Source organism: Meleagris gallopavo, chromosome 4, assembly GCF_000146605.3.
Source record: "Meleagris gallopavo isolate NT-WF06-2002-E0010 breed Aviagen turkey brand Nicholas breeding stock chromosome 4, Turkey_5.1, whole genome shotgun sequence".
Lineage (NCBI taxonomy): Eukaryota > Metazoa > Chordata > Aves > Galliformes > Phasianidae > Meleagris > Meleagris gallopavo.
The window spans coordinates 61365930-61371070 of record NC_015014.2 but is presented as its reverse complement, the minus strand read 5'-3'; positions in this window follow the sequence as shown (position 1 = coordinate 61371070).

Genomic DNA, 5141 nt, shown 5'->3' with positions numbered 1-5141 from the left:
CGCCGTCCTTCTGCCTCCCCTGGCCGTTCTGCGGCGGGCGCTTGTTTTGTTTCCTGTGCTGGAAAACGGTGCCTGTCCGTGCGTCTGCTTTTTGATGTCGCTCGTCTTTCCGCACGTAAATACTCTGCAGTCTTTGGGGCGCTCTAAGGGTTGGTTGTTAATCTGCGTTGGCTTTAGGTGAAACCAGCCATTGGGGAAGGGGGAGAGATCCGGTCAAGCTGGAAAAATCCCCACGGTTGTGTTGAGACGAGCACTGGGTGGTATCTTCACGAGGTGCTGCCGATGTTGTTTTCCTCTCTGCTCTCTGGAAAGTTGCTGCTGATCATGAGTGTTATGTACCAAAAGCGTTTCAGGGGAACGTTTTTTGTATGGTGACATGTATCTATATGGAGCTCCATGGAACACTCCTACCTTCTGCTGGTGGGTTCTCGAATCCTCATCCTGCAACAACTGCCAGATATTTCTATATGCCTTGCAGAAAGCTACAGGTATGTCTGAGCATGGATCAGAGAATCCTTAGAGCTGGAAGGGACCTCTGAGGGCCATTTTGTCCAACTCTCCTGCAGTGAGCAGGGGCACCACAGCTAGATTCCCCAGGCTTGATCCAGCCTGGCCTTGAAAGTGTCCAGGGATGAGGCATCAACCACATCACTAGAAAACCTGTGCCTCTGTCTCGGCATCCTCGCTCTAAAAGACTTTTTCCTTTTATTCAACCTAAATCTCCCCTCTTTGAACTTAGAGACCATTTACATTTCTGGGCTTTGTAACATGACCAAGTGTGTTGATGGAACTCAGTAGTTCTTAGCTGTCCCAAGTATTATTCTTGCTGGTAGAATAAAGATTCAATTTTAAAAATAAAGAAATATAAACTTAGGCTTCTATTTCTTTTGTCAAATTGATTGATGTAAGAGCTGTGTATCTCGATTTTAGAATTGTATTCTGTCCCCATTTGTTATACAACAACGGACTGGCTCCTCATTCTACAGCAGGTGGCTTTACATTCAGCAAGCCAATTTGATGTGATCATATAGAAATAGGCTTAAGTGAACATAATGTCTTATGGAGTTTGCTTCAGAATTTAAATTTGGTGGTTTGCTCAGAGTTTGCAGGAACTGAAAGTTTTTACATCTGTGCATCAGAATGCTTTCATGTTTAGGTATTCTGTAATTTTGCTGGCTTCCTATCTTCTATATGAGGCTCCATGTGGGATATACTTCTTTAGCCGAAAACAGTAGTGCTGCCTGAGTGTTTGCTTCTTAATGTTGGTGAATAAAACATGGTTTGGGAAATCTGAATATCACGCTTCATCTGAAACAAGCACTTTTGCCAGCATGTTGTGCCAGCGAGTTCATTAGGGTATGGTTCGCTAATGCAGTAGTGAAGAAGGTCATTTAGTGAATCAGTATTTTTCTGTGACAGTTTTTTCAGTGTCTCCAGCAGAAAATGACTCATCTCTGTTCTCATTCTTTGAGATTCACCGCTAGTGTTGGATGATATTTTGTAGGTACAGAATCAAGTCATTTGGTGACGATATGTGGCCAAACCCATTGGAGTACTGAGAGGCTTACATGGCATGAAGCTGCTTCTGACCCATTTGAGTCTGGTTTTGAAGGCTGGCTTCCCAGCATGGAGTGCTTTTAACAAATCTCCTTTACCAGCATTCTGTGAAATACCATGGAAGAAAAAAATTCGATTTCCATTTGGCTAATTTTGTTAAGGAATAGAGTAAAATATTATAATGGGAGGCTTCAAATGAGGAGAACCACATTCAACATGTTGGATGCTAGTAAGCGTCCAACTTCTGTGTGACAAGTACCTTCTAAATCTGGAGAAGTTAGGCAGTAAGCCTTTACCTCCTACTTTCTGGAGTTGTAGAAGTAGTTTTTATAATTATTTAAGAACTAGCAACAGTGAAGATTAAGTCATTTGTAAATCCTAGTGTCTGTACAATGACTGACTCCTGCTTAGAGGGGAAGAATAAAAAGAAAACATCTCTGTGCCTTTATGAGGGAGTGTATGAAACAAATGTTGCCTCAGTGTTCTCATATTTCCTGTGTCCTCACTGCATGGCAAACTAAAAATAATGCTAAATTTCTGATGTTAATGCCTTTTAGACACTTTTAGAGTTTTTGGTGCTTCATATTTTAAAGCTGATTAAGGAGATATGCTGCTGGTTCTGCTGAGCAGGGCATTTGACATTTGCTGAAGATACTGTCTGAAAGTCTTCCGTTACCTCATAGAAGTATGTTAACAGATTCAAGAGCGCTAACTTCTTTTTAATAGTTGTCCTTCAATTACATGACTTTTGGAGTTTTCAACCATCACATCTATGCCTAGTCTTGCCTTTTATTTAACGTTTCTCTGCAAGAGCATTCTTTTTGTGATAGGGCTGAGAATGGCAGCTATACAAACCTGTTGGCTAAGGAAGTTTGGGAGTTTGAATCATGTAAAGCAGTGCACTTGTTGAGGAAAGCTTCTGTTCATTAGAGATGGTGATCCTTAAAAAGTGTAACTTGTACAGATATTTCCATTTATGATAATTTTGGACCTAAGATTACTCTTTTATTTAGAGAGGTAATGGAATGGAATGTTCAACATGACTTTGATGACATCCGTTATTATATCAATCAATTTGTGCTATTTATTGAAATTCATCCTTGTAACTTTTGGTCAGACGGAGGAAAGCAAGCAATGTTTGCATCAGTCAGAGCATGTTGTTTACTGCAGTCTTGTCAGCCCAGCAATCTCAGTGCGGTTAGTAGTTACAGAAGTTGTAGGGGCTGAGGGAAGAGCAAAGACTGTGGGAAGCATCATTTCTAGAATTATTGTTTCCTCAAACCAGGTATGAGCTGAGGTAATGTCATTTGTCACAAGGGCTCTGGATTAGTGTTCTGACCAACCACCCAGGTCTTTAGTACAGTTCAGGTATTACTGCAACTTGGGGAATTCTAAAATTTATCTGCTCATCATTTCAGGGCAAACTGAATTTTGGAGCAGAGCTGGATTTGAGCAACTGCTGCCAGTTGGGCTGGCTCAGACGTCTGTATGCTTGCAGGCTTTGGTGGGTTGGCTCTTTGACCGTTAAGAAACTGAAGGTGTTGTCCTTGTAGGTGTGGCTAAAGAGGACAAGAACTGCTTGAACACCTGCCCAGCTTCCTCCTTGCAGCCTTGCTTCCTAGGTTGTGTTTTGAGAAATGATTCTTCCTGCTCTGGGTGCGCTTACATTCAGTGGCGGATCCACCTCTCAACCTGCGACCAGTTGCGCTTGCAAGTGAGACTTCAAAGAGTCTTTCACTGGCGGCTGAGTAGCTTCCCTGCAGATTAATTAAAAATGAAAATATGTGAAGAAGAGCACATTTCAGGTCACTTTTAAAACTGGAGTATCAAGAACAGCTCTTCAAAACTGAGATTTGGAGTTTCTGTGCTCTTCAGATGGGTCAAATATTGCTTTCAATTTGTAATTGACAAATGCATTGTGTTTTCTTTCTTTTTCTAATTACTATCTTTTACACCATGTGCTGTGTATTGTTTTCTGATCTTGATTAAAAAAAAAAAAGGGGGGGGGGAATAAAACATTTCAGAGTTTTGAGATTTTCTTCCATATAGCGACATGAGTCACTGAGAAGATGCCACGGAAAACATAAGTACTAAAGGAGTAGTTAATCAGTAGCTCTTTATGGCATCTTCGATACTTTCTTATCAGAAGAGTGGTTGAATCATGGTACTTATCCATTCACACGCAACAGATAAGGGGAAAAATCAAATTCGTAAAATCTTTTTGATTGGAGATCGTAAGCATTTTAAAACAACTTTGGGGTAAGAAACTATAATTTGACTTGCAGTGAAAACTTGGTTTATTTTAGATTTGCTTTCTTTTTCTATCTATGTGTCAGATTTCTGTGGTGCTATCTGTGCTTTTTATCTTGGTTGTGGTTCAGATCTTACAAGGTCTGGTACACAATTTCAGCTTTGTTCTAGTTAATGAAGTTTTGCCAGATGGAACAAGCAAGTGTTTGGGCAATCCTGAGCACATGAAGGTTGTTTGTTTTTCTATTCTTTTCTGGTTGGCTGGTTTGGATTTTCTGGTTTGTGTATTTTTAAGGTTACTTAGAACTGTGCATATAATTATTGTCCCAGCATTCTTACTGTGAAGGTGAAAGGTGCAGAGTACTCAGTGACTTTAGTTCTCTGCTAATGGATGATACAGTTTATTTAATTGTCACTACAAAGTACTGCTGAAAGTTTGTAGAATATGCTTGCATGCAAAACATCCATTCCATGTAAAATTAAGGGCTATGGGGCATTGCTGATGCCATGCATTAACAGAGATATGCAGCATACTTAGTTGTGCTTTTTCTTCTTCCAGAAAATCTTGTCTAGCGCAGCTTTGCTTATTAATTTTGAATGAGCACAGCTTCAAGTATTTCTAGAGCACAGGGCCTTAGTTCCTCACACTGTCACTTCAGCTTCTGAACACATAGCTGCGTTCAGCCAACTTTAAGTAGTGAAGCAGTTACTTCAGGAGTACTGGGTGCCTGATGTCATGTACTGATGACCTGAGTCACACCCTTGTGCCCCACAGATCACAGAATCACAGGGGCTGGAAGGGTCCTAAGGAGAACAAGTCCAACTCCCCTGCTAAAGCAGGAACCCTGCAATGGGTCGCACAGGTAAATGTGCAGCTGGGTCTGGAGTGTTTCCATAGAATTAGATTCCGCAAGCTCTATGGGCAGCCTGTTCCAGTGCTCTGCCACCCTTAATGAAAAGAAGTTGTTCTGCGTGTTAGTGCAGAACTTCCTGTGTTCAAGTCTTAGGCTGTTACTCCTTGTCCTATTGCTCTGCACCACCAAGAAGAGCCTGGCTTCATCTGTTTGCCTCCCACCTCCCTTTAGATATTTATAAACGTTTATCAGATTCCCCCTCACTCATGTTTTCTCCAGGCTGAACAGACCCAGGTTACTCAGTCTTTCCTCATACAGAAGATCATAGAATCATAGAATGGTCTGAGTTGAAAAGGACTTCAAAGTTCATCTAGTTTCAACCCCCCTGCTGTGGGCAGGGTTGCCAGCCATTAGTCCAGGCTGCCCAGAGCCTCATCTTGTCTTGATACTCCAGGCCCTTTACCATCTTTGTGGCTCTCT